Source organism: Leptonychotes weddellii, chromosome 10 (genome assembly GCF_054177405.1).
Source record: "Leptonychotes weddellii isolate Sample4059 chromosome 10, ASM5417740v2, whole genome shotgun sequence".
In the NCBI taxonomy this organism is placed as follows: Eukaryota; Metazoa; Chordata; class Mammalia; order Carnivora; family Phocidae; genus Leptonychotes; species Leptonychotes weddellii.
The window spans coordinates 114,718,413-114,728,707 of NC_138378.1; the positions used below are offsets into that span (position 1 = coordinate 114,718,413).

Below are 10,295 nucleotides of genomic sequence, written 5' to 3' on the forward strand. Positions count from 1 at the left end.
AATCAAACGGCAAGGGCGCCTGGGTGGCTCAGTCGTTAAACGTCTGCCTTCGGCTCAGGTCATGATCCCAGAGTCCTGGGATCGAGCCCTGCACGGGGCTCCCTACTCTGCGGGAAGCCTGCTTCTCCCTCTCCCACTCCCCCTGCTTGTGTTCCCTCTCTTGCTGTGTCTCTCTCTCTGTCAAATAAAATCTTAAGGAAAAAAAAAAAGAAATCAAATGGCAAATCAAAATATGTCTCAAAAGAAAGAAGAAACCGCAATATTTTTTTTTTTTTTTAAGATTTTATTTATTTGAGAGAGAGAGCACGAACACAAGCCAGGGGGGAGGCAGAGGGAGAGGGAGAAGCAGGCTCCCCACTGAGCAGGGAGCCCGACGTGGGGCTCAATCCCAGGACCCCGGGATCATGACCCAAGCCGAAGGTGGCCGCTCAACCAACTGAGCCACCCACTCGCCCCCCGCAATACTCTTTTGATCCAAATCTCAAAGAGGTAAGACCAGCAGATAGGCAAGGGGAAGAGCCTTTGCAATCTTTGCCTAAATCACCAGCCAACTACTTGCTTGTAGACTGTCCGTCTGGCTCACATGCTCTCCTCCGCCCTGCAGAGGACTGGAAGTCTGTGAACCGCCATCCCGGGGTCCCCGTTCCAGCTGGCTCTCTGTCAGCTATTGCCAGTGGGGGACGCTGCTGGCAGACTGGAAGGCAGGGGGTAGGTTTTCAAATGTGTTCTATTTTCAAATGTGTTCTTTCTGCTGCCAGCAGCACGTGTAGGGGTGGAAACCTGGCTTCATGGCCCCAGGGAGGGTCCCAAGAGCGGGGAGGGAGCCCCAGCAGCTTGGGGAGCACGGTGCTGGTGGGGCCGGTGGTCTCAGCAGCTGTGGTGGGAACACGAGCTCCTGCAGAGTGTTTGGGCCATGGGGGTTCCCATAGCAGCCCCAGCGGTCATGTTTGGGGTTCTGGGTAACATTATTTTACCCCCTGCAACACACACACTTTTCCCCTTACTACCCCAGGGATGGTAGCATCTGATTGGAGTTACTAATTTGGGGTAAACTCCCCCCCTCCTTTTTATTAAAAAGACTTTTTAAGAACACTTTTAGGTTCACAGCAAATGTGAGCAGAAAGTACAGAGCTATCCCAGATGCTCCCTGATCTCTCTCTCTCACACCCACACACATCACCATCCCTCACCAGAAGGTACATTTGTTACGACTGATGACCTACACTGACACATCATTATCATCTAAAGTCCCTAGTTCACATTAGGGTTCACGTGTGGTGTGGTACATTCCATGAGTTTCACAAATGTATGATAATGTGTATCCACTATTATAGATAGTATCGTACAGAATAGTTTCACTGCCCTAAAAATCCTCTGTGCTCTGCCTCTTCATCCCACCCCCCGCCCAACCAATCCCTGACAACCACGGGTCTTTTTACTGCCTCCATGGTTTTTCCTTGTCTACAGTGTCATATAGTTAGAATCATACAGGATGTAGACTTCTCATATTGACTTCTTTCACATAGTAATATGCATTTAAGGTTGATGGCTCAGTTATTTTTAGCACTGCATAATATTCCCTTGTCTGGATGGGCCACGGTTTATTTACTCATTCACGTACTAAAGGACATCTTTGTTATTTCTAAGTTTTGGCAATTGTGAATAAAGCTGCTAGAAGCATCCTTGTGCAGGTTTTTGCATGGACGTAAGTTTTCAACTCCTTTAGGTAAATACCAAGCAGTGGGACTGCTGGATCTTAAGATGAAAGTATGTTTAGTTTTGTAAGAAACTGCCAAAGTGTCCTCCAAAGTGGCTGTGCCATTTTGGATTCCCAGCAACAACGAGTGAGACTTCCTGTTTCTTCATATCCTTGCAAGTTTCGGTGTTGTCGGTGTTCCTTGTGTTGGCCATTCTCATAAGCGTGTACTGGTATCTCATCTCGTGGTTCTCATTTGCATTTCCCTGGTGACCTGTGATCTTGAGCATCTTTCCATGTGCTTGTTTGCCATTGGCGTATCTTCCTTGGTGAGCTATCTGTTCATACCTTTCACCAATTTTTTGTTTTGTCTTGTTTTTGTTTTTTTGTCCAGCTTTATTAAAATATAATTGAGATATGACACTGTGCAAGTTCAAGATTTATAACATGCTGATTTGATACATTTATATGTTGTAAAATAATTATCACCACCGTGTTAGCTAACACCTCCATTATGTCACATAATTACCATTTATTTTTTGTAGTGAGAACATTTAAAACCTATTCTCCTAGCAACTTTCAAGTACATAATACGGTATTATTAACTATAATCACCATGCTGTGCATTAGATACTCAGAAGTTATTTATCTTATAACTGGACGTTTGTACCCTTTGACCAACATCTCTCCATTTCCCCGCTCCCCAAGCCCTTGATAACCACCATTCTACTCTTAGGACTTTTTTTGGAAATGCATGATTTTCCTGAGTAATTAAGTTTCAATGATCATTAATACCTTGGAATTCACTCATTTACTCATTCATTCATGTATTCTTTTGAAGTGGGATTGAAGGGGGGCGCTGCCTGGGTGGCTCAGTCAGTTAAGTGTCTGCCTTCAGCTCAGGTCATGATCTTGGGGTCCTGGGATCGCGTCAGGCTCTCTGTCTAGCAGGGAGTCTGCTTCTCCCTCTCCCTCTGCTCCTCCCCCTGCCTTGTGGTCTCTCTCTCTCTTTCTCTCAAATGAATAAATAAAATCTTTAAAAAAAAAAAAAAATGGGATTGACGTTGTGTCCCTCCTTCCCAGGGAGGGGAGTGATAGTTTTATTGGCGTAAACCTTTTTTTCTTGTTTTAGAGATGTTTAGAGGTTGAACTGGTACATTATGAAATGTACTACCCAAGTAGAATTTTCTGAGTAAGTAGACCACAGTTCTCGAGGTTGGGTCATAGTCACTAGTACAGACCATTTGTTATGGAGCAGCAGAGTCCCAGAAAGCCTGGTGCCCTACCCACCTCCGTGGAAGCCTGCAAAGTCACGTTTGCATACAGAGGTCTGACTCCACTGACCTGCTCTGCCTTAACTTTTCCTGTTTTCAGTCTGTCCTTTTGTTGCTATCTTCAGAGAACCCCTGTTAGTTCTCAGCTTGGCTGCAGAAAAACCCATAAAGAGATCACGTTCACACACAATGAGTTTCTATCCAAACTCACCTTCTCTCTGACTGTCAGAGCCACTGACGTTGGCACTTTTAGCTAATGTTCAGTCGGTGTACATTTTCTCCGGTCCCCGAGCGCTTCCAGCTAATGCATTCATTCCTTGGCACTGAGAAGCTCAGGTGAAAGAACAGTGCCTTTTGTTTTTACAAGAGGGAGACAGGATTCGCGTCTTTCAATCACGCAGCATTTTCAATTAAGCTGAGCTGAGTTCAGCAAACACTGTTCCACCTGGCATCTTTATTTTGTGTCACCAAACAACGTACTTAATTATGCTTTTCCATTGAAAATGTAATCGTTTGCTGGTGATTCTAAACTCTATGTCTAGATTATTTCATACTGCATTTCTTTTAAAGGCAACAAATTCTGCTTTTCAGTCACCATTCTGCATTCAGCTTCTATTCTGCCCTTGCCCTATGGCAGCAACCACCCGATGTCTCTCACGCCCCCCTCGGGCTTCCCGTAAATCCCTGTAGCACGGCCAGCCAGTCCTCGCCTTTGGAATACTGCCCGGTGGATACGGCTCTCTTACTCCCATGCCCTAGTCCCGAGCACCAAGTCCCGGGACATCCAGGCCATTCATTGCGTGTTGTTTTTCTGCTTCTCCAACCCTGTCTTCTTCCACTTCCCCGTGTCCACTTACAGTACTTGGAAAGCAAGTCCTTTTCTCTTTCCTGACTACCATCTCTTCTTCCTTTCAGATTATGCTTGAACTTTGTTTCTGCTACAAACAGTTAGATGACAGTTTCCCCTCCTCCTCCCCCCCCCCAGTAAGAGTCCCAGGTCTAAGGGCGCCCAGGTGGCTAAGTTGGTTAAGCGACCGACTCTTGATTTCGGGATTTTGACTCAGGTCTTGACTCAGAGTTGTGAGATTGAGCCCTGCATTGGATTCTGCGGTGGGCATGGAGCCTGCTTACAATTCTCTCTCTCCCTCTCCCTCTGCCCTTCCCCCATTGGTGTATGCTATCTCTCTCTCAAGAAAAAAAAAAAAAAAAAGGCCCAGATCTTTCTCTTGGCGTTTCTAATACTCTGCATATTCATCAGGTGTAATACCTGACACACTGTCATAAACTTCATTTGGGTGTCCATGTGCCTACTGACCGAGAGCACCCTGAGAACAGAAAACCTGTATCTGATGCACTAATGCATTCCTAAAGACGAGCAGAGTCTCGGGTGTATAGGAGAAGAACTGGATGGCTGAGCTTGCAAAGCCTTCCATTTTTTTATACAAATCATCTTGAATTTATTGAAAGACCAGATTCCAGGCTCTTGCAGGAATATAAATATGTGGGAGACACACTTTCTGCTCCCAGGCACCCTAGGATGTAGGAGAAGGGGTACCCTACATCGCTACCACACAAATACCTTCATTAGGACACTGCCCGGGAGAAGGAGCCAGAGAGGAGGGGCAACTGCTCTAAGATGGCTGGAGCTACTAGTCAACGAGGCCAAGAGCGTCATGTGACCCAGCAACGGATAGTTGTTTTTCCAGAAAGACAACATGTCTTGGGTTCCTCTCGCATCCCGCTGCAGGTGAGGCAGTGCTGAACTTTTCATTGAAAAATGATGATACAGCCCTCGCATAATTGGTTGTTCCAGCTGCAGATCCCCAAACGGCAAATTGCTCTGAGCTGAAAGGTTCTAGAAAATGAAACTTCTTGGGAAATTCACTGGAGATTCTCCATGAAAATTAACATGTCCAGTTCTCTTCAGGTAGCAAACGTTAGGTATCTTATTATCCCTCCTCGGTAATTGCAGCCTTTGGGCTTTTTTGAGCTGAAATTACATAAAGGTAGAATGGAATCTTAGAATTGTATTACTGGGAGGAAATTAGAAAAGACTCCATGAATGTTTCATTGGCTGCTTTTAAATGTAAAAAGGTAGTGGATATACATATCTGCTACTCAACTCAAATCTCAAACTGTATGCATTCGTTTTCTATTGCTGCCATAACAGATCACTACACACTTACTAGCTTAAAACAACCCACCTATGAACTCACAGTTTTGTGGGTCAAAAGACTAGGATGGTTTTGCTGGTTCTCTGCTTAGAGTCTCAAGAGGCCAAAATCAAGGTGTTGGCAAGGCTGAGCTTTTCCAGAGCTCTGGGGAAGAACCTGCTTCTGGGATCATGCAGGTTGTGAGTTGAAAGGAGTTTTTGCAATTGTAGGACTGGGGTTCCTCTTCTCCTGTTCCTGGAGGTCACTTGCTTTTCTTCCCATGCTTTCCAGATGGTCCCCCTTCAACAATAGGGGTCAAGTGCCCTCTCACGCTTTGAGTCTCCCCAACTTCTGCCACATCTCTCTGAGCGCGACCTGAGAAAATTCTCTGCTTTTAAGGTCTTGTGTGATTAGGTAGGTCCACCTGGATAATCCAGGATCCTTTCCGTCTTCAAGTCAGTAACCTTAATCACTTCTGAAAGTTTCTTTTGCCATGGAACACAACATAGTCACAGATTCCAGTTGTTAGATTGGGGACATCTTTGGGGAGCCATTATTTTACCTAAGACACTATATACATGTAGTTTGCCATAGTGTTAACATGTGGAGTTTATTCAGTCAGTTAATTTTTTTATTTCTGTATGGAGGCCAATTAGACAGGTGTTAAAATAAAATAGAATGAAGACCGGGGCACCTGGGTGGCTCAGTAGTTAAGCATCTGCCTCCAGCTCAGGTCATTATCCCAGGGTCCTGAGATCGAGCCCCACATCGGGCTCCCTGCTCCGCGGGAAGCCTGCTTCTCCCTCTCCCACTCCCCCTGCTTGTGTTCCCTCTCTCGCTGTGTCCCTCTCTGTCAAATAAATAAATAAATAAATAAATAAATAAATAAATAAATAAATAAATAAAATGAAGACCACCTGAAAATCCCTGAAGCAGACGAAAACAGTGAAGCCATGTAAGGGAAATGTACTTAATCTAGCTTATTTCATGAACATAAGCAAAATTTAACTTGGGTCAAGTCTTATAAATGCTTCTGATACTTGGAAATAAAACATAAGTTGTCTTCTTAAAATGGTCTAATATAATTACTTTTAGCCAATCCCCTGCAATTTGGAAACACCCATCATAATAGCCGATCAGGTAAAGTTTAAACAACTTTATCCTGCTCACTTTGTAATCCATCCTGTAACAATGTGCCTCTGAGCCACTTGCCATCTTTGGGTTGAAATCTCCTTGTTTGCAAATGCTTTGTTTTCCACGTGATAAAATGTTCCTAACAAGTAAATGTCTGAATTGTCTTTTGATGCAGTTCTATGAATGAATGTAGTAGATTCAAGCACACAATAGATGTTCGATAAATGTGATTCTGAAAGATACTGATGTGTTTGTTCGTATAACTCCACAGCTAGCCAATAAAGCTAGTTGAACCCATGTACAGACACCAAAACAGACATAATGATTATCTCCGTACTCACTATCCATACTCACTCAATATTCCTTGGTGCTTCCCAAGGAATATTGCCATAAAGATTCCAGGTCAAAGGATGAAAGTTCTATTTTCTGATGCTAAGACAGAAGGCAAAGGAAGCCACATCACAAAACAGGGATATTATTGTCTCTTGAGTCCTAGATCCTCAACACTTCCTTCATCTCTGGATGACTCAGTCCACTTCCAATATCTATAAATATAGATCATGTGTGGGAACACTGCAGCCCATTGATTTTCACCTTGTCTTTCTGTGATGGCCACAAACTGTCTCCAATGAACCTAAATACTTAGAGAAAAGACTAATTACAAAATCAGTTTAACGGTGGTCAGTAAAGAGTAACTCACAGGACAATACCTGAGACATAATAAAATAAAAGTTGAGTAAATGAAGTTCAAGGAGAACGTATCAAACACCCAAACGGGGTTAGATTTCTTCTTTTTCTCCCACTTACTTCTCATGAAACTATCTAATCTGAAGATGCTACCAGCAATTTTGAAAAAAAAATACTGTTTTTAAAGTATTTTGCAAATATTTATTATCAGGTGATTTTTCTTTACCTTCAATGATATATGTTTTTAAGCACTCTGATTTCTAAATTCATTGCAGGGCTTCTAATGAGCAAACACTATCCAGCAAGTCGGAAACAATATGATGAAACATCACCATTGATATTACTGGAGTTGACTGCTAGAAATTAAGTTTTTTACAAAATGACTACAAAGTTTGCAGTGGGTGAGTTCTCTGTGCTTGGTACCCCACATAACAATAACCAAATGTGATTGACTTTTGTATCTCTCAACAATAATTGACTTGGTTCCATTTTCCTTCGATTATTACAAATGCAAGATTTCAAGTCCCACAACTTGCTAAAAAGCATCTCTATTTGCCTGTGCTTCTTTCTCTCCCTGAACCAAGAACAGAGCTGCCACCCACATGTATGGTAGTGACTAGCTCACACTTATTTAGAGGCTGGGTGGGAGGAAGCATGGAAGGAAAGTGGGTCATCCCTTCTCCGCTGTTATATACAAAACCAAAAACCAGTTTCAAAGGCCACTATTTAAAATAAATGGAAAAAAAAAATTGAAGGCTTCCCCCCCATAGTTCAGAAATATAATAAAAAGTTATACATACCCAAATTTGTCTGGTTTTACCCAAACAACACAAAGTAATCAACACAAATCCCACATTTCTAGTCTCCCAGTTGGACTGGCTCTGGAATTTGGTGAATCACGCTGCATGAAGAACAAGCCCACTCCATTCATACAAACAAATTGTTTTTGTTTCTACTTCATCACTTGTCTGAACAATAGAGTCAGACGAGCTGGCTGACTGTTCAACTTTCTTTAATTCACTCTGAATTTTTTAAACTGATTCCTTGATAGATGATTCTTGGTAGGATTTTGAAAGATTGGGTTGGAAGGATGGACTAAACCCCTATCTTTAGCTATTTATTTAATTCTATGCTATGGGAGATACCGATTCATTATGAGAGTTTACAGCATAAGCAGGATCTCTATTCTGCATATCAGGACTAATTGAGATATTCCTTCCGTAACATTTATAAGTGCCAGATCTTGCTGTAGTAGGTGTATTGAGAACCGTTTGTATATAGCCCTTTATAATTCATAAAGCACTTCCACATTTTTGTATTACCACAAAACACCATGAAATGTATGTTTCATTATACCAACTTTACAGATGAGAAAATCGGGGCCCAGAAGTTTTAGATGACTTGGCTTTTGCCAGGCAAGAACCAAACCAAGCTTCGTTTGATACAAAGGTAGAATTCTCAATCACTGTGCTGTCCCACCTTGCAAAGGGACTTTTCTCTTCTTTCCCCCCTACCTTCCCGCTTACTCTCTTCCCTACCACTTTTCCTCAGAGGAGGAAGCATCCCTTTTCTTTGCAAAATGACCAGTGACCTCCAACTTTCTCCATGTGCGTGCTCTGGTCCCTTTCTCACGGTCTTTGCCTTCAACTACCAGTTTTCAAACCCAGGCTTTAACAATGGGCCTAACACAGGCCTGTCTCTGTGCTCAGGAATGAGGGAACAGAGAAAATGTGACCCATGACCCACTCTGGAGCTTTACAGACCTCCTGGGGAAAGTGGCTGTACACACACACTCTGCCTGCACTTACCGAATGTCTGATGTGTACCAGGTGTTATCCCGGGCCCCGAATACTCCACGGGGAACACAGTAGACACAGGCCTTGAACTCAGGGAGCTGACAACTATCAATAAAACAGAGCTGACAACAGATGCTTCATGAAGTTAATGTGAAGATTGAGTGAGACATCGTATTACACAGTGGTGCTCAGTAACAGCCCAACCCATCCCTGTACTGTTGTTGCTAATGGGCTGTGAACTCCAGAGCTGGTGAGGTGCAGCCCAATTGAAATATACCAATTTCAGGTCAGACAACATATTTAGGTATTTCCTTCTGAGAAGCAGAATTAAACCATAGAATACATTACTAGTGTTGCTAATATTTTAAAGTGCCCGTGATAGGGGCTCCTGGGTGGTACAGTTGGTTGAACATCCAACTCTTGGTTTTGGCTCAGGTCATGATCTCAGGGTCCTGGGATTGAGCCCTGCATCGGGCTCCATGCTCAGTGGGAAGTCTGCTTGAGGTTCTTTCTCCCTCTCGTTCTGCCCCTCCCATTTGTGCTGTCCCTCTCTCTCTCTCTAAAATAAATAAATAAATCTTTTAAAAAAAATCAAGTGCTAGCGATAGAAATTAAAATACTACTAGTTTTTGAGTATCTACTTTGTGCCTATTGGACTAGATGATTTATCATGCATTTTCCCACAGAACAATCTTGTGAGGGAAGTGTGTTTATCTCGCTGCTATAGAAGGAGAGACTGAGGGTCAGGAGATTAAGTAAATGGTTCAAGGACACACAATTTCATCGGTTCCAGTTGTGAAATATGCACCCACTCACACTGATTCTCAGCATGGTTTTCTCCCAGGTGGACTCAGAGATGCCCTCAAACTCATAAAGACTTCAAGTGGAATTTTAACGCACAGTGAGATAAAGGGGGTGGGAGAAAAGAAGCCAACAATCCCTCAGAAAGTTCAGGAAAGAGTAGAACCTACAGATGAATCACTATTAGGATTTTCCCCCTTCTTTACAGGAAACTCAATTTGTCAGACAAGAAGAGGTAGAGAAGCATTTAGCTGTCTCCCTGCAGCCCAACCAGGTCTGAGGAAATTGCTTCTAGAAGTGCAAATTTGGCTTAAAAGCCTGTGGGCTGACAAAAAGCTATTTAGACTCCACTAGAAAGCTCTGTTGCCTATTATGTTCGTGTGAAGGTAAAACTAAGAGGAGATACTTGGGATTTAAACATATTGACTCTTTCACAGCCCTGAGTATGCACGAGGTAGCTGAAAGACTCGAGAAAATCTCAGGTTTGGTTCCCTGCTCCTGCAAGGTAAGGCTCCAGGGTCCACCGGGGGAGCCCCGGCAAAGGTCATGGAGCAACTGCACCAAGAAAATTTTGTATGAGTCCCCAGCACGGCAATGCTAGTTTGTGGTAACCAGACCTGAGTTCAACCTTCTCTCTACCAATTAACCAGTGGAATGATCTGGTGCAAAAATCACCTCCTGAAGCCTAGAGTTTCTTCTCCATTAAAGGAGCACTGCAGGGCTTGCCTGGTAATATTGTTGTTAGAACTGAAAA

The 10,295-nt window shown here is 43.2% G+C and overlaps 1 long non-coding RNA gene across 2 annotated transcripts in view; it reads left to right on the forward strand.

Annotated features, from left to right (window-relative positions):
• LOC145715986 (uncharacterized) overlaps positions 1–10,061 on the forward strand; it is a 163,975-nt gene extending 153,914 nt beyond the window's left edge. Inside the window, exons 2-4 of one of the 2 annotated variants that reach the window (XR_014138317.1) lie at positions 4,559–4,717; positions 5,415–5,537; positions 7,220–10,061. This is a non-coding gene — a long non-coding RNA (uncharacterized LOC145715986). Of the gene's footprint in view, positions 1–3,382; positions 4,718–5,414; positions 5,538–7,219 lie in introns of those variants that run through there. The other variant, XR_014138316.1, reaches the window with a different exon arrangement.
• The last annotated feature ends 234 nt before the right edge of the window (positions 10,062–10,295 follow it).